The following is a 19980-nucleotide window of genomic DNA, read 5'->3' as shown; positions in this document are numbered from 1 at the left end:
CTTTTTAGGGTCGCGCCTGCAGCATATGGAGGTTCCCAAGCTAGGGGTTGAATGGGAGCTGCAGCTGCCTGCCTACACCACAGCGACAGCCACACAGGATCTGAGCCCCATCTGGGACCTACACCTACAGCTCACAGATCCTTAACCCACTGAGCAAGGCCAGGGATTGAACCCCATCCTCACAGACACTAAGTCAGGTTTCAACCCAATGAGCCAGAACAGGAATTCTGGGATTCTCGTTTTTCATCCTGCTTTTCATCTTATCAAGGACAGCTTTTTCACATTTAAATCAGACATTAAGGAGGAAATGGGAACAAAGAGGTTATTTTCTGTATTACCAAACTGAGGGTTTTGGACGTTGGATCACTGTCCTTTGGGGGGGTAATAATGGAAGATTCCGAGGCACTTGTGGGTGGCATGGTGAGTTTTATTCATTGACTATTAAGTTTGAGCACAAGGGGCCCAGATAGTACTCGTGGCGGAGGATGGGAAGAGGAAGGATTGATAACATGACCCCCACAGAGGGGGCCTGGCTTCGAGCAGAGGTGCAGGCGCGTCATAGAGACCAGACAGCGGTGGTGTTGAGAGCAGACTGGACGCTGAAAGCATCTTGTTCCCAGGACATGGGAACCTAAGCAGCAAAGGCACCTGCATCTTAGGGACCCCACTAAGAAAGGCTTCCTTGGCCCTGAGCTCCAGAGCCCACAGCAAGGCTGAGGGTGAGCCATGAGGTCAGTGCCCAGGCCTCCGTCAGGTGTGGGCATAACTGGGCTGGTTTCAGAACCAGGCAGAGCCCAGCCTGCCCCTGTAGCAGGCACCCTCTGAGGCCAGGGGAGGAAGGCTCTGCAAAGGGACCACAGTGCCGCTGGCCTGGCTTCTGCACCTGCTCACATCCTTGCGATGGCTGTCCCATGCCTGCCTTCTCTTTTTCTCAATCTCCTCATATAAAATGGAAACACTGGGTAATAGCAGGGAATTAATTTTTGCTTATTAGGGTCAAATAGACAACGGATACGCCATGCTGTGAAAAGGGATGAAAATGAAATTATTTGAAAGCCAACATACATTGCCTCACAATTAAGTACTGCAGTAGTTTTGTTTCTACAAAATGAGCTGTAGAAAACTACTTGAGTGAGGGAGATAGCATGGTCTCAGAAAGGCTAACCATGCAGCAGGGGCCCTGCTCTATCATTTTCCTTTCCACCTGATTCTGGAAGAATCAAAATATGTGTCATGTTCAAAAGCAGTTTTTGCCTGGGGGCTCCAGGCCTGCTGTTTCAGGCAGCTGGCAACCAAGGAATTTGAAATAAAGCTGTGTATTTTCAAACCAAAATGTTTCTGTTTTTATTTTAACGTAATGATTTAAAATGAATGACATAGGCTGATGGACTCATAAAGACCAACCAAAGACGGGGGAAGAAAACAGCTCAGGACTTGCATTCTGCTGGAATTCATTTAAGCATACAGTGAGGAACGTCCATGGGCAAGCCACCCAGTAAAGCCAACGAAGGCTCTCCTGAGTATTAAAAGGCAATTAAAAGCAAGAGTCTACCATTAGAAAAACAAAAGCCAACAAAAGAAATTTGGGGTTAGACAAGAATCCTAAGCACCTGCTTCCTTAAGAAGGAGATCATGTCATACCCCAGCAAGAGATCTCCTCCCCCGAACCCACAGAAAGGAGCTCTCACTCTTTCAGGCATCTGTCTTACTGTGTCTCATGGAGGGAAGCCCTAGAAACACATCCCTGAACAAAGCATTTCTCCACCAGATGAGGTTATTTTCTTGTTTGCCTGACTCTGACCTCCAGCTTAGAAATTATGAACCAAATGAGAAATGTTTGTTGAGTGAATGAAAGAACAATTAGAGACAAAGAATGACTCTTTTCCTCATTAGTGATCCTTGGTGTTGGGGTTACCATGAGAAAGAAGATTCTTCCAAACTTCTGGGTGATTAGCTTCTGCCTTAAAAATGTGAGATGCAAACCTGAGATGCTTATCCATTTAGGATGGATGCAATGAGGTCCTACTGTACAGCACAGGGAGCTCTCTATCCAATCTCTTGGGATAGAACATGATGGAAGATAGTGTGAGAAAAAGAATATATGTGTATACATATATATGTATGTATGTATTACTGGGTCACTATGCTGTATAGCAGAAACTCACCAACAGGGTAAATCAACTACACTCTAATTTTAAAATTAAAAAAACCCCAACAACCCTGAGATTGAATCATTGTTATTGGAACAGCATGACTACACATTTTTATGTTCGAGGTGTTTTCCGACTGTAAAAAGAAAAATAGGACATGATCGTTCAAGACACAGTTCCAAGTTTCCCAAATGTTCTTTATTTGCACACACGAGGGCACTGGGCCTCAGGATGTGGGGAGCCCTGAGCCAGAGAGAAATGCTTGATGGCAGCCACGCTGCTCCAGGACTGATCCAGGAAGTGCCTTGGGTTTCCTGTGCACACATGCTCCATGGAGTGATGGGATCCCTCTAGGATTTGCATTTTGTCGTCTCCTTAGGGAAACCCAACAAGCTCAATGTCAGCTCATATATAGCCCAGGAGAGGGTCCCTTCCCTGCAAGAACAGTCTGAACACACCTTATTCCAACACACACACACACACACACACACACACACACACACACACACACAAGAATATAAATGCGTGGCTCAGTGCATTCAAGCCTGCTATAGCAAAACTACCACAGATTGGGTGGCTCAAGGAACAAACATTTATTTCTCACAGCTCCGGAAGCTGGGAAAGTCAGGACACACAAGTTCACTAATATAGATACTTGTCAAAACCGAGTAGATAATGGGGAAAAGCTCAGAGGGGATGTTTTCTGCTAGGATTGCTCTTACGGCCTGAGAGATGCATTTCTCACAAAATAATAGCTAAATTTCCTTTTAACCACCTCAGCCTCAAACCATCATGTTTGGAGCTTTTAATCACTAAACTGAAGAAAATAAATGTGTTCAGAGACAAAAAAGACTCTAAGAACATAGAAACTGCATAATGGATGAGTGTCCAAGGAAATGGATTTGAGAGACATGACCCCAAGTTATTGCTTTGGAACTGTTTGCATTTCACATGAAAATCCTTGTGTCCATGGATCACTGCAGAAACGCATCACAACCCATCCTACCTCCACTATGCAGATCAAGTTCGTTCAGTCTAGAAGAGGGGCTTTCAAGCGCATCCGGTTAGTAGAGCACCTGAAAGCCACAGCACGCTTTTTCAGCACATCATGGAAAAGCGTCCCTTCCTACTTAATCCTAACATGCAAACGTAAAGCATGTTACCTCAGAAGAGTATCACGCATGCAGTATGATGCTTGTGACAAGATGCATCCAAAATCCCAGGTAAACCAAATATGATCATCTGGTCTTGAGTATTTTAATATTTGTGGGCTCCTCCAAAGGTTGTTTTATATTGGACTTACTAGCAATAAAGCCTTCAAACAATGATTGAAGTAAACCTGAAAATAGAGAAATAGCATGCCACCAAATAATCAGCTGTGTGTGTGCATGTGTGTGTGCGTCTATTGAGAGAGGGAGAGAAAGACAGTGGATAAAATATAATTGCTATGGGTACAGCTCTAGAAACTCCTGGTAGAATATGAGTGTGCCCCTTTGCTTAAAAGGAAAGACGCATACATGATTACAGTTGAGAAAAGATTGGATAATTCTTTAATACTGGAACAAGGTGCACCTTTGAACAAACATTCTCTTCTAGCCATCCTAGGAAAGCACTGAGCTTTTCTGATGGAGGAGTTGCACTCACCCACCCAAGAGATCCGTAGAGGCTGTGCTCCAAAGAAGCTTGTAATCTGGCTGGGAGACCAGATACTTCCAGGACAGGTGGTGAAAAATTGATACCTAAATCACATGCAGAAATGTGCTTTTGGAGAGAGATGATTAAAGAGTAAATGTTTTGGTAATTCAGAGGCAGTGATCAAGGAAACTGTCAACTCCATATACTATCAAGAGCTGCCACACCACCCAACTCATAAAAAGAAGCCACTGACCTAAACCCTAAAGGGCCGGCTGGTTTTGTAGGGGGATGGGAGCGGCAGTGCAGACGGTAATGAGAAAAGGCTAAAATCAAGGCTGGACAGGAGTTCCCATGTGGCACAGCAGGTCAGGGACCTGACATCGTCACTGCAGTGGCTGGGCTTGCTGCTGTGGCATGGGTTCAATCTCCGGCCCAGGAACTTCTACGTGAAGGCAAAAATTAAAAAGAAAACTCAAAGCTGGACAGAGTCTATTTGTTCCTGATGTAATGAGTGACTCTCTCTGACCAAGGGGAATGGCCAGGCCAGCAGAAGGATAGCTGCCTGAGTGCAAGCATCCTAAGGTACCAGTGGCTCTGCTGAAAGTACTCAAAATGCAGCACACTTTTTATTTCAATAGCCTGTGGCTGGGATCAAGAACATACTGAGGCCACCATCAAATGTTCATAGCTTTTCAGTGCATCAGTTCGGGAGTCTGAGGGTCAGGACAGAAACTGCAAATTACTAACATAGGTGATGTGGGGACTATATCTTGAGTTGGCTTCGACCCAGAGGCTCAGTGGAATTATCCCGTCTGTCCTCATCCCTAAGCCCTGCTCTCCTCTGCCTTGGATTTACTCTCAGTCTCTCTGCACAGGCAAGAAGGTAAGATGCCCAGAGGTTTAGCAAAAGAAGAAATAGAATGTCTTTCTGGTAGACCACCTCCCACATCCCGCAGCTCATTGGGTTTGATTCTTCTTGCACGTGTTCCAAACAGAATAATCATAGTTGCCCTGGAGGGAGTTTCTGCTCTTGTTGGTCAGGTCTGGGTCACGCTCTGCAGGCCTGTCTGAGCTGCCCGAGGGAGTGGTACTCCTGCGGAGAAATCCAGGGTTCTATGGCTAAGAGAGAGGTTCGAATGCTGGGCAGGAGAAACACAACTTCTCATACACTCTGCCCCATTCCAGAACCCAACACTGCAAGAAAACGCCAGGGCTCCACTCTCACTCCCGTTTCTTTTTCTTTTTTTTTTTTTTTTTTGTCTTTTGTTTTTTTAGGGCCACACCCATGGCATATGGAGGTTCCCAGGCTAGCGGTCTAATCAGAGCTGTAGCCGCTGGCCTACGCCACAGCCACAGCAACACCAGATCCGAGCCGCATCTGCGACCCACACCACAGCTCATGGCAATGCCAGATCCTCAATGCACTGAGCAAGGCCAGGGATTGAACCCACAACCTCATGGTTCCTAGTCGGATTCATTAACTGCTGAGCCACAACAGGAACTCCTTTTTTATAATTTTTTGTTTCTTTTGTCACTTCCATTTCTTGACTCCTGTGCTGATGACCCTCCAGATTGACTGCATTCTGCTTTGGCTTCTCAGCAAAGAACGGTGAGTGCAGCTCCAGTCTCCAGCACTGGCATCCGCTTCTGTAAAATCTGTGCTCACCGCAGGACTCCTGGCACGCTTGAGCGTTATCGGTCCTGAAACAGCATTGAATGTCAGGGGATGGCCTTTCTGGACGCTCCCAGAAGCAATGAAGGGCTGCTCTGCATAGGGCAGATGGGAGGTTCTAGGCAATTACTCAGCCAGCAGCATGGAGGTGAGTCCCAGATACGAAGAGACCTAGCGAACTTTCCCCCGTTTAGTTTGTTGATGAGTAGCTTTGCATTGTACTAAATGGATCGGGTTGAAAGATGGAAGAGTAAAAACGAAGTGTACTCAGAATGGAAGACAGAAGCATTGTTGGGGGAAAAAAAAGTATTCGCAAAAGGAAATATTAGAGGAGAAATCGGTTTGGGGAAAAAGGACACAAATCTGATTTTGACTTATTGAATTTAAAGCGATAATGGGCCATCCAACCAAAAACGTCTGAAAGACATAGAGATACCTGCAACTTATTGAGCATGGATTCTGTGCCAAGAATTTTACAAGACCTATTTCTAAGCCTCAGAATAATCCTGTAAAGTAGATATTTTTGCTCTCATTTTATATAAAAATGGAGACAGAGAGATTCGTTATCTTGCTCAACTTGTGAGAGGCAGAGCTGGAATTTGAGCAAAAGGTCTGTCTCACTTCAACGTCTGGACCAGATCCAGAGATCAAATTGCTTGGAAGTTGCAAAATGCTAAATCTGCCCAAATCAACTCCCAGTCTAATCTCTTTCCACGGCAATGCGCTGCTTCCGGTGGGTACAAGCCCAGTCCGTGACGTCTGCTTCATGCGCATGCTACCGGGACGAATCTAGATGGCGGCCAGTCTCAGCCGGAGGGTGACAGGAAGCCTGGTGGTCCCTGCCACCGAGGGTCTCTCTGGGGAGAGGAGGGCCAGGTGACCCCTTCCTCATGGAGGCCATCCCTCCCTGCCCCAGGGCCCCAAGGCATTTCCATCCCCACACGGGGACCCAGGGCCCAATACTGGCTGAATTCAAGCCCACTCTCTTCCTAAATTAAATTCACCACGACTTTTAATCTTTGTGGTCTAGATAAAGACACGTATAGATAGATCAGGTCAGCTCTCAGACAGTACATAATACTCTTGAAAAATTACTAGCCCCAAACAAGAGCCAGACACAAGGGCTTCATAAAAACCCAGTTACTCAAGGCAAGCCATGGATTATGCCAGGAAGAAATTTTTTTTATTTTTTTTGCTGATTTTTTTTTTCGCTTTTTTTGCTTTTCAGGGCTGCATCCGCGGCATATGGAGGTTCCCAGGCTAGGGGTTGAATCAGAGCTACAGCTGCCAACCTACACCACAGCCACAGCAACACAGGATCCAAGCTGCGTCTGCAACCTACACCACAGCTCACGGCAATGCTGGATCCTTAACCCACTGATCGAGGCCAGGGATTGAACCTGTAACCTCATGGTTCCTAGTCAGATTGATTTCCACTGCGCCACGATGGGAACTCCTATGTCAGGAAGAAATTTAAAAACCCAAGTAAAATACAAACAAAAACAGGATAATGTCATTTCATTGTTGATCCAGAGTGGGAACTATTTTCTAAGCAGAAACTGTTAATAAGTTCACATCTGAGATTAGCTGCATAGAACCCCGGTTCTTACTCATAGAATTTTGGAATAGCATTCAGAAATAAGGGAAAAAACAGCAAAAAGATTTGGCCCCAATGGGATAAAAAGTATTTCATATCAAATATATTACTTTAATATGTATCAGATTTCTAATTGGCACAGATAAATGGCAATAGTTTCACTACTCAATCTCATTACTGAAATATCACTATTTCCCAGTTTTGCTGGGAAACTGAAGCTCAGAGTCCTTAAGGGTGTACCCAGGATCACACAAAGCTGAAGATGGGGTTGAAAACCAGTGTTAGTATAACCCACCTAGCGCCCCCGTCCCCAGGGTAGTTCTCTGCCAGCCGGCCATGTCCTAATTGCCAGGACCTGCAGGTTTGTTTATGGGCCTTTTCTGGCCACCAAAGCCCACGCTGTCTGCCCACAGGGGGCTGGACATGCCAGGGGGTGGATAACACTTAAGACCGACCACGTGCATTTCATCGCCCCAGCCTCTCTGCTCACGAACCCTAGGGCATGGGGTCCACAGTGGCTCCCAGGTTTCTCTAGAAGCATCTGACTCAGTTAACCGTATAACCATTCCTTTATTGGCTCTTCTCCCATCCCTGGTTCCTTACGTCCCCAGTAAACTTCACATGCACATCTTTGTTTCAGGGGCTGCTCCTGCGGGTCTAAATGAGCACAGCCAAGCCCTTCAGACTCCAAGGCCCACGCACGTGCTTCCCACCGCGTGCTGCTGAGGTGGGTAAAGGCTGTATTTGTGCCCACCACCCTAAGTGGGAAGATGTGGAAAGGAAGTCCAAGCAGACCCAGGAAGCCGGTGAACCGAGAATACAGTAGCTAAGCCAGGCTCGCTTGTTTCAGAGACATGTGCACATAAGACATTAAAGAAAAGTAATAGTTCATCATGAGAATGTCAGGGAAATAACCTGCCCTTTCCTGCAAAGCATCCAACCAGCCCTCAGATCAGTACTGAGATGGAGATCGTGCCTCAAGCAGGTGGGCAGTGTGAGCACACACAAGACCAGAGCAAGACGGAGATGCAAGGGTCTGGGCGAGGGACAGCAGAGCTAGGGCTTCCAGGGGGAGGAGAGCAGTGCTAGGGCTGCTGCGAAGCGTGTGAAACTCATGTTTGTGTCAGACAAGGTGGAGCGTCTGCGATTTCATGTGGTCAGCCCTGGTTCCCATCTTTCTAGGAGTCTCCAGACCTGGTCTTTTGTAAAGCACGTTGCCCTTCTAGAAAGTGAGAGAACTTGGGTTTAAATCTTGCAGTGCTATGCAACGAACACGTCCATCACCTAGGTCTCATCTGTAAAAAATGGCAATAAGAAGACCCATGGCTGGGGGCGGGGGTGGGATGGGGGGTGCGTTGGCAGAATTAAATGGGATGAAAAATGAAGGCTGAGCCCCAGTCTTCAGTGCAAAGTGGGAGCTCAAGCCCCTTGATCCATCCCTCAGGGGAGCTTCTTTCCCACTGGAATCGGCATCTGGAAGGAAACAGCAGCCCAGACGTGGAGGGTGTGGAGGTGGACACTCTGTACAGCTAAAAGTAAGAACGATTTTTGATCATTTGTGGTATCTATATGGGGAGCTATCCACACTGACATCAAACTAAATTAGTTGACCTGATTTGGAAGCGCCCTAAGAGAATTTTTGTTACAACATAAAGGGCAATATTCCTTGAAGTGGTTTAATCAGAGGTTTAAAAACTGTAGTTGTAAGATTTCTGGCATTAATAAATAGCCAAGGGGGGGTTATTTGGGGGGATGAGGCAAGAGTTTCATTTTTTATGCTTTTGAAATCCAAAGGTCAAAGCCGACCAAATGTTTGCGATAAAAAGTTCTCTGAATTTACAGATTGCTTTGGGCTGAGACTGCATGCAAATGTTAGATCAGAGGTTCTAGAAGGTGAGATATAATTTGTGGAAGACAAAATTTAAGGTCACAGGACTTGGGAACGAGCCCTGCCTTTGCCATCTCCTACTGTGTGATGTTGGACAATGCAAAGCCCTTTTCTAATTCTCAATTATTTTTGGAGAGACCAACTACTTCCACTGCACAATCCGAGGAAGGTTAAACAAGAGAATGTCTGAAAATATTTTTAGTTTACACTAAACACTGTTTCTTAGTTGATGTCCTGATAACCTGTACACTTAAGGCCCAAGGACTATTTCCATCTTACTCCATTATATAAAGTAGCAGTTGATGCAGTTTAGAGGAAGAGGAATGCAACTTTGCTCTGCCAAAATAATCAGCCCCCATCAGCTGTACGAGCTGCAGAAAACGTGAGAACATCAAAGAGTCTCTTTGGGCAAATGATTCAACTGATTGTCTGCAAGGTGAATCATGTTACCTGACCTTTGCAAAAACGTGGAGCATTTGGAACTTTACTGTGGCAGATGTCATTCAGTTCTGGAACCCGGGTCACAGACATCACAGCTTTTCTTCCACAGGTAAGACAGCAAAGAAACATGGACATGGACTCACTGACTCATCCATGGCTCAACTAACAGTTCTCCAGCATTCAACGTTTTGGACTTTACATGCCCCAAATTGACCTCATGACCTTCCACCAAATCTGAACTCTTCTGGAGGCCACCACCCCACCTCTCTCTGTAGGGACAGTGCTGGGCGGACAGTGGCCCAAACTGGAGACCCACACTGTACCCTTCCTTTGTCTTGCTGCTTATGTGAAGCCGACTACCACACCTCCTCCACTCCAAAATGCACATCAAATCCATGTGCTGCTCTCCATCCCTACCAACACCAGCTCGGCTGAGTCACCGGTATTTCCTCCAACCGGACCATGAAATGGCTTTCTCCATTTCGCTGAAGTCGTGCCGTACACAAAGACTCAGTTGCAGGAAGCTCGCTTGGGAGTCGATGGCAGGAAGCCAAAGTGAGAGAGCAGGTGGAGAAAAGTGGGGAAAGAGAGAAAGACCGAAGGGGCACCTGGAGCTGAGTACAGTCAGAGCCTCCTGCAGGTGACTCCACCCGGCCGCTCTGAGGAACCAGAGAGAAGGCAAGAGGACATCTCAGAACTGCCCGCACAAGGTAGGGGTCGCTGCCGCATTTACCTGATGATTCCTGGCCCCACCAATGGAACATCACCCCTGGAGGCATAACACCCCTGACCTCCACACTTCTGGGCTGCACCTGGGAGACCCCCCCGAGGCTTTGTATTAGGCTTCAAGTCAGCCTGTGAGAGAGGCTTTTGGCCTTGAAGTGGGATGTCATCTGTTTCCTAGACACGGGCTCAGGATTTGCCTCAGGACACGAGGAGACCTGGCGTGAGATGCAACTGTCCCTGCCAGAAGCTGCAAAGAGGTAAAGCCATCTTCTAGGACAGAGAATTTCAGCAGCAACTGGCAATCCATGGAAAGGGGATATCTTTGGGTGACGATGCTTAAGAAAACTATGTCCTTGCTCAGATTAACCCTGGGAAAACAAAAGTAGAATTTTAGGAAGCTGGACTCCGTCAAAAGTATTCGAAATCTATTTGTGTACTCTCTAATCCAGTAGCCATTAACCAATGTGTCTCTTTAAATGTAATCAATTATAATTAAATGCAATTGACATGGAAACCTCTAGTTACATTTTTGGTTTTTCCTGTGCTCAGTGGCCGCATGAGGCTACTGCTGCTGTCCTAGACAGCACAGAGACAGGACTTCTTCATCACTGCAGAGTGTTCTACTGGGCAGGGCTGGCAACCTCGGCAGTTGATGCAACAACGGTCACGGAGCCTTGCCTCCTTCTGTTGAGGCCCCTTTACAATGCAATTTTGCAAGAACTTATTTTTTCACTCCTTAAATCTGAGCTTACCACATGACTTGTTTCAACCAATGGGATGGGACACCAGAGGCGGGCTGACAAGCATGTGTGCACCGTGGCTTGTTCTCTGGCTGCCTGTGGGTTCCATCACTTCCTGATGTGTGTGCCACCCACCCACGTTCTAAGCGTACCAGCTTTTCCCGCATCTCTGCCAGGCTTCCCGAGCCTGTGCTAAGACCCTCCCCTCTGCTGGAAGAGCTCTTTGCCTGAGCTCCCACCAGCCCGTATCCAGCATGTATGAAGAGACTGCTCCAGTCCCTCCCTCTGTAACACCTGTCTGGATGCCTTACTGGGCTGACCCCTCTGTAGGAGATGCCTTATCTTCTCCATGTCTGTGCCTTGCATCTGCTACCCTGCTGGGCACTTAGTAGGCACCTCATTAATCCCCAACACATGCCTGAAAGTATTTCACAAACTTATTCTGCACTTCATTTGGCTCCTTGTAAAGTTCTTACATGGATGCAGTTCACGAACTAAGGAATCATGTGCTTCCCATTCCACCTCTCCAATTTCCAAATATCCCTGTGCCCTCTGGTAACTACTGAGGTTCTGTGCACCATTTTAGGACTGACTGTTAGCCAGGTTCCTCTCTGTGACCACAACAATAGTTTCAGACCACAAAAAAGTGTGCCCTAGAACATAGCCACAAACCCAGGCACTTCCCGGAGCCTGCTGCTGTACTGCCGCTGGCGCTGAGACCCTGTTCCTAACCCGACTGTCGTCCTTCAGAACCATGATAGGCACTCCTCAGGTGGAAGGTTCCAGCACGGATAGGACTCCTGGCGTGGAGACACGAGGTTTGGAATAACCTGTCTTCTCATTCTCCTGCCCACAGTCAGTGTGGGAAAAAACCAGAAAGATCAACCTGAGAATCTTGTGTTTAGCCCCAGATTTTCTACTTGCCTTTTTTTTTCTTTTGTGGCCAGGCCCAAGGCATATGTAAGTTCCTAGGGCAGGGATCAAACCCATGGCACAGCAGGGGTCGAGATGCTGAAGTGACAATGCCGGATCCTCAACCCACGGTGCCGCAAGGGAATGCTGCTGCTTGCCTATGTTTTGATCTTGGGCTGGACACTTACTTCTCAGTGACTGAGTTGGCTCATCTCAGATGGGTATCATGATGGGTGAGTTCAGAGCGCAGTTATTTGATGATACTTCTAGAAGGTGGCTCACCCAGTGGTTGGCACTTAGCGAGACTCAATAGGTTGCAACGACTAAAGATCTAGAATCCAGGATCCATTATCTGTTAGAACTGCCTGGGGTCTGTCTCCTTGTCGGAAGCCTCCCACAGCCCAGATAAGTACATCTTCCTGTCTTTAGGATGGCAGACTATCCCACTGGCTTTGGAAAAACCAAATGACCAAAATCAACACAGATGGATGAGCTTTTGATTGCTGCCTCCCAGAATTTCCCCTTGATATTCCTGCTGAGCCAGACAGCACCCACAGGACTGATGGGTTAGCACTGATGCTTAAATGAAGCCAGAAGAAGACGTCTTAGAGACTATAAACAGTGCACATCCATCCATTTCTGCCAATGACCTGACAGGAAGGCCTTCCATGAAAATGAAAATGCCTATTTCCTCAAGCAGAGTGTTTGTGACACTTTGGCCAATGTCATTGAAAAATTAAGCAACAGACAGGTGAGAGAAAATTAAAATCCTGTTTCCATGACCCTGCATAAATAACAAGAATAATAATGACACAATAACAACCCCAGTGCAGTTGTGCAGATGAAATAAGGGTGATCGAATTGGACAGGTTTGCCCAGAAAGCAAAGGAAATGTTAAGTCACGACCTGGACGGCAGGGCTGACCTCCCACTAGCAGCATAAGTGGGTCCATCTTAACAACACTTGGAAACGTCCTCTCCCCACCCCCGCCCATTATGTCACCCTCGCCATCGTGCTTGGTGACAGAACGCCCTCCCCTCTCCAGCAGAAACCCACGCTAGTTCAAGGTGCATCTCCTTTGGGTTAGCTTGACATCAGTGTAATTTTTTTTTCCAGATATGGTCCTTTTTAAAAGTAAGGAATGGTTATTAACTCATTGATATGTCAGCTTCTTGCAATCATTGTGTTCTTTTTTGATGATATTTAAGGCTGTGCTGAAATGCATTCTCTGTTTCGGCAATTGTGACATGTTTGATGAGGGAGTAAGAAGAGTCTGGAAACACAGGTTCTATCCTGGCTCTGCCAACACGGTCTGGGGTCAAGCCACTTCCCCCCTTTAACTTCAGTGCCCCCCGCCTCCGTCCCCAGTACAAGGAAGACTTGGATAAAATGATTTCTCCTCTCCTGCTCTGGCACTCCCTGACCCTAGAGTTCCCTGGTAATTTCCCAAGACAGGAAAGACAGTGCTGGTTCATTTGAATTTTGCAGACAGAAGAGAGAGAATGAAGAGAATGGAAGTCTGAGCCTGACACTGGGAGGCTGGCAGAGGCCACCCAGGTGAGCTGATGCTCCTGGGATGCTGGCTCAGAGCTCACGTGGCAGAAAATAGCACAGTCCTGGGGAGAGTGTGGAGGAAGGTAAGTCCTGGAGAAGGGAAGGGACCCAGAGCCTCTCTGGCTGCTTCCTGGGTTTGCACCAGGCTGGATCTATTCCAGATGGATCCTTCCAGCATTTAGAGAAACTAGAATGTGTGAGGAGGTTTTAAAATTCAAATATGAGTTCCCATTGTGGTGCAGTGGGTTAAGAACCTGACATAGTGTCCATGAGGATGCAGGTTTGATCCCTGGCCCCGATCAGTGGGTTAAGGATCTGGTGCTGCAGTAAGCTGGAGCTCCGTTTGCAGGAGCAGCTTGGATCTGGCGTTGCCGTGGCTATGGTGTAGGCCGGCAGCTGCAGCTCTGATTCCACCCAGAGCCTGGGAACCTCCATGTACCACAGGTGTGGCAGTAAAAAGAAAAAAATAAAAAAGAAAATTCAAATAATTTTTTTATAAGGACTTGAAAGAAACGGTTGGGATCATGATTGTTTTAATGAAAGAATCATACACATCAAGCTGGAAAGGACTTCAGAACTCTCTCTGAACCCTCACTCTGTGCAGAAGAGAAAACCATATCCAGAGAGGTAGGGCAGCGTGCCAGGGACATCCAGGGGGCATCAGGGGGCATCAGGAAGCAGGGATGTCATTAAGAATAAAGTCATTCAAAGAGTTCATACTCCACTGCAAAGTGAGGATCCAGTATGGTACTTTTCACGTGGGTTTTCCCACTGAAATCCTAGTTACAAAAGCAAAGTATAGGGAACGGGATTAACGTAGGTAGTAATAGAATTAACTTAGCCCTACCTGACTGACTGGTTGCACATGCATAGGCTCGTACATGTGCAGCTGCATTTCGTCTCCAACTTTAAAGCTATCCTAGCATCAAATGAAGGCCTTGCATTTGGGATAAGATGGCAAGGCCAGTGTTTGCTGAACCCCAGACACAAACGAAGCAAGCAGCTTCCCATTTTGGACTCTGGCCCTATGCAAAGCTTTCCCCTTGCAACCAGAAATAACCATCTTCCAGCTTATCATATAGAGAATAATGAAAGAAGGAGGTGGAGAAAGAAAAGAAGGAAGGAAAGCAAATGTAGACCAAAGGAGGCAAGTTGTAGGAATGTAAAGTAGCAATGACCTTCCCGGATGTAATAGAAAAATGTTGTCTCTGCCCCCCAAAATAAATATTTCGAGGCAAGAGCTCTTTATTTTTTAATGAGGATGTTTTATTTTCATTTCATTTCATTTTATTTTGTATTATAGTTGATTTACAGTGTTCTTCCAACATCTGCTGTACAGCAAAGTGACGCAGTTACACATATACACATTCTTTTTCTCACATTATCCTCCATCCTGTTCCATCAAGAATGACTGGCTGTAATTCCCTGTGCTACACAGCAGGCTCTCATTGCTTATCCACTCCAAATGCAATAGTTTGCATCTACCAACCCCAGCGAGGCGAGAACTCTTGAGAGCTCACCAGGTCTTCTGTTTTCACTGCACACGAAAATCCAGTGATGCCTCATTTGGGAATTTTGGGGTCCTTGTTCTTAAAGATGCATTGTTTCCATGTGGGATTAACAGGATGGAAACATCAGAGACTCTCAATTTCCGAAGAACACAGGGAAGCACAGCAGACTCTCAAGGGATCTTTGTGAGTTGTGCTGGGTCACGCCTTCCCTGGAGGTTCTCTGGCTTTCTCTGCTTCCTGCACGTTCTGTTGGAGCCTCCGAGCCAGTTCCGTCACCCGAGGCTGCTGCCTTTCAACTCAGCATAGACCAGCTGCCTTTGCTAATGGCTGTATCTATACCTGCTATTGGCTTCCCTACAGGTTCAAAAAAGTCTGGCCTATGCAGCCCTATTGACCAAGAAAATCTCCTTTTTTTTCTGCAGTGTGGAGAGCCAGGCTGCACCACCCTCTAGACTCCGGGGCATGAGGGGTGGGGTGGGGCTGGTGGTGGAGTCTGAGCGCAGGAGGTACAGGCTGAGGGTGTGGGCGTGGGAAGGAAGGCGGAAAGAGGCAGGTCCTGTTCACACCTGAGTGGACGCTCCTCAGACGCCTTAATGTGCACCCAGACTTCTTGCCGCCTAACCCTTTTTAGCAGATACTCTATGGGAAATACTCTGCAAAGGCCAGAACACTTGTGGAGTTTTCACAGGGCAGGTTTTAGATTAAGTGAGTGCTCCATGTCCTGATCTGTGAACGGCCGTTTCCTTATAAGCCTTAAACCACTGCTGAGATTCAGGGCAGACGTCAAGTCCCCTTTCACCATGGCGACAGCAACTTGACCATCAGGTAGCTGGGCTTGGGCACCACACCTGTGTTCAAATTCCAACACAACCACCAATTATCCAGCAATTCTGGCATCTTTGTAAAATAGAGGTGATGCTAATTGACTTCATCCTTCCAGCTGCCCCCCCACCCCCCGGGCATACTGCACAGATCCTAGCAAGTGACATGGCCCTTCTGGAAACCACCTTGGCCTCCACGGAGCTGGGCTTCAGGCCTGGATCACCGGGCAATTGTGTCAGCTTGTTTCCCTGGGCCTCCGTATATTGTAGCATAGTATGAAGATGATGATAGCTACCTTGTAGGATCACTTAATGGTTAAACTGCCCAGCACATCACATAGTCCATCAACAAACACCTGGGGAATCCCTCACTCAAGTCTTCTCCTCGATTATATCTCTTACAGAAGTGTCACCATTCCCAGTGTGATAGCTCCGAACCTGGACTACAGGTAGAGAGGAAAGGGAAGCTTGTAAAAATCCACCAGGCTTGTCATGTTGGTTTAAATTGAGCCCAGAAGTTGAGTGATAGGTTATTTTTAAAACGTTCTATTTTGAAGAACAGTTCATTAGCTGGACTGATTCAGTGCCTAAAAAAAAAGTTTTTAAAAAAGGTATTTCTCCTAAAGCAAACGGAAAAGAGTCAATAGGGCCAGGTTCCTTTGGCTGCCTGTTTCAGGTGAGGAGGCTGCCTGCAAAGCTGTTTTCGCAGCCGCATCTCAGCTTCCTGAGCCCCTCCTCCACCCGCCCAGTCCCGCCCCCACCCTGCCAGCTCAGCCTTCCTCTCACCCAGGCTTCAGGATGCTGGATCTGTTCTTAGTTAAGGACAGGAAAAGAATGAAGGGAAGCCAGGGCTATTTGCTGAAGTTGTCAATCCCAGGAAAGATCACAGGCAGCTTGTCTACATTTTTACAATGTGTTTCTGTATTCTCAGTTTTCCGTCTCTTTTAGTTCCTGCTCCTAAGCCCCCGATTGCAGACTGATTCCATTTCAGGTGGCCTCTGCCCACCCCAAGTCCGTTCTCAGACCCTACCTTCCTTTCCAGAACCCACTGACTCTTCTAAATGCTCCTTTTTCACTCAAAATGATTGCGGTGTAGACACAGTCTATAACTGACACAATAAGATGACTTGGTGTTCACCAAAAAAATTTTTTTCATGAAATATAAGCTCCTATATGTTGCAGACTTCAAAGAGCTTTTAAATTCGAAGACGCAAAAATCAGCCATGAACATTTTTTTTTTCTTCAAAGCCATGGTCCTAGGGAAACCCAAAGCAAAATATAAAATGTTTGCCCGTCAAAGACAGGAAAGCAGAAAGAAATAGGAAGTATCTGCTCTCTCCAAAGAGTGTGTGCGTTTCCTTTTATTTTTCAACTTATGCTGATGAACATCTTCCTGGATGTGTTTTTGGTGAAGTCCTTTGAGCGTTTCAGTTTCTAATTTTGAAAGACTCGGGAATCATCTCAATATTTTTTAAAGCTCCTGGGGAAAGTTGAAATAAACCACCTTTACACCCCTTGTCCTGTCAGAGCCGATGGTGTCCACAGGATGTGGGGATTGGTGGGGCTGGAGTGAGGAAGGCGAGGAGGAGGACAGAGTCCAAAGTAACCTTCGGGTTTGTACCTCAAAATTTAAAAACCCATTAGCGCCCTTGTCCAAGTGCACTGCACTGGAAGAGGACTGGCTTTGGGGATCGTGGGAATTTTGAGTTGATTTTGGACATGCTCATTTTGAGGTGCCTGGAAGGCCTGTGAAGAAGCAGTTAGATCGTCAGGACAGAGCCAGAAGACTCACTCAGAGGCAAACACAGGAGGTTATGCGAGAACAGAAGGTCGGCGAAGCCACTGGCACAGATGACAACACTTAGAAGGTCAAGTTACTGTAGCCTTTAGAGGAGTCCATGAGGACGTCACCGTTTACGTGGAAGGAGGAGAAGCCAGTGTTTCAAGGAGAGAATGGTCCCGCCCTTTAAGTGGAAGAGACCCAGTAAGAGGATGAAGTCCAAGTGTTCCTGACCCTCGGTGACTTGGTGGGGGGGGTCCCTGACCATCCAGGAGAGGACAGTGTTGAGGGCCTGACGGCAGAGGAAGACAAGCTGAGACGACGAGGGAGTGTGCAGAAAGTGAGGGAAACGCTAGAAGACGTCCACGATTCCAGGTGCTTCGGCGGCGAGGCAGAGGAGAGATGGGAAGAGCTGATGGCAGACATCGGGCTTGGAAACCGAACATAATGCTTGAGACAAGAGCTTTGAGCATGTTTGAACGCTGGCCCCAAGGCCAAGGGCAGGACTCTCAAGGGAGAATAAAGACGCCAAGGGAGAGAAGGAGACTTCTGAGACGGAGAAAGGGAAAAACCTAGCTCGGCAGGAACAGGCCCAGGATGGGAAAAAATTGGGTCAGTGCTGCAGCGACGGAGATGGTGTTCAATTTGAGTCCCAGCTTTGTCCCCTTCTAACTGGGTAATTGCATGGAATTGGGTTTTCTCCCCTAATGTGGCAGTCCTAGCTTCCATACTCAGAGTATCACCTTGGCGCCTTTGCAGGTGATCAAGTTCAGATGAGGTCGTTAGGATGGATCCTAATCCAACACGACTGCGCCATAAAAAGAGGACATTTGGGAGTTCGCTCCACGGTGCAGTGGAAACCAATCCAACCTGTATCCATGAAGATTCGGGTTCTGTCCGTGGCCTTGCTCAGTGGGTTAAGGATCCAGCACGACCGTGAGCTGTGGTGTAGGTTGCAGACGCAGCTTGGATCCTGCATTGCTGTGGCTGTGGTGTAGGCTGGCAGCTGTAGCTTTGATTCCACCACAGCCAGGGAACCTCCATGTGCCATGGGTGCGGCCCTAAAAAGACCCCCAAAAAAAGGCCATTTGGACACAGAGACAGGCAGAGAGGAAAGGCAGTGTGAAGTTCGAGGCCCTCAGAAGCCAGAGCAGGGCCTGGAATACCCTGTCCTCCACAGCCCACAGGAAGGCCTCCAGTTGTCTACAGCTTAGTCTCAAATGTCTAGGGTCTCAGTCTTCCAGCCTCCAGAAATAGAAGAGTCAGTTTCTAATGATTAAGCCTCCCAGTTTGTGTTCTTTGTTCCAGCAACCGCGGGAAATCAGTGCCGTCAACCTTGGTTCTTAGGTTTTCAATGAAACTGTTCTGCAATTTGATGTCTCCCTTGGATGCCCTGCAATAGGGCTGAAAAGGTACCGTGTGTGCAGCACTTAGTAGGCGCTCTGTGTCTAGATCAGGTTTGGGGGAGAATTATACATGCCTCTCGTTAAACATCTATAATTAAAGCCTTTGTTGTTAATTATATTAATTATCTTAATGGGAACAGCTGGGGAAACAACCACCACAGTCGTGTGGAGAAACGGCTCCGGGTCACACTGCAGCTGGCAAGCGGGGCGTCTCGGCGCGTGATCCCTCCAACTCTCACCACCACGACCCCTCTGACTCTCACCGCCGCGGAGTGGGGCGTGCTGTGTCTTGGCCCAAATCCAAGCGAGGGGACTGAGATGGGGCTTCTGGGGACACGGTAGAGGTGGCTTCCTGGGAAAATCACTTCATGTTGGGATGTCCACGAGGGAGCGTGAGCACGGGGACATGCCTCCAGGAGCTCAAATATTCTGCAGAGGGAATGCCCCAGTATTCTGTAGCCACGATAGAAAGACCAAAAAAGGAGGAGTGGGGGGGGGGTGGTCTTGCAAAGTGAACCTTGCCACCCTAAGGGCCCTATGATGTGTTTGCCTTGTAACATCTTCTCCTTCTCTTTTCGCAGTGGATAAAGTATAGCTTAGTGACACACAGGAGAAATTCAAAATTGTATTAGCTAACCCTCGTCGTGCTGGGAATGCGCTAACGTTCCAACTAACACACACAGCTATAGTTCATGCTTTGTGGGTTTTCGTTTGTCTGTCTCTTTGTTTCTATTTCTTTTTAGGGCCGAACCCAGGGTATTTGGAATTTCCTAGGCGAGGGGTCACATCGGAGCTGCAGTTGCCAGCCTTCGCCACAGGCACAGCCATGGGAGATCCGAGCCGCATCTACGACCTACACCACAGATCACGGCAACACTGGATCCTTAACCCACTGAGCGAAGCCAGGGATTGGACTCGCATCTTCAAGGATATTAGTTGGGTTCCTAACCTGCTGAGCCACAACAGGAACTCCAGTTTCTATACTGTGTTAATCCTCACAGCAGCAGTATGAGGGAAGTATTGTTTTATTATCCCCAGTTTACAGATGAAAAAGTGAGGCACGTGTTGCTTAAGGACACAGATCCATGGTCACACAGATAATAAGTGGCCTCTCTACTTTTCACTCAAGAGCAGATCTGGAAAGTCA

Source organism: Sus scrofa, chromosome 3 (assembly GCF_054392235.1).
Source record: "Sus scrofa isolate SSC_HxYL_T2T_F1_AM1 chromosome 3, Sscrofa_HxYL_maternal_Yorkshire_Landrace_v2.0, whole genome shotgun sequence".
NCBI lineage: Eukaryota > Metazoa > Chordata > Mammalia > Artiodactyla > Suidae > Sus > Sus scrofa.
Note: the sequence above shows the minus strand (reverse complement) of the source record.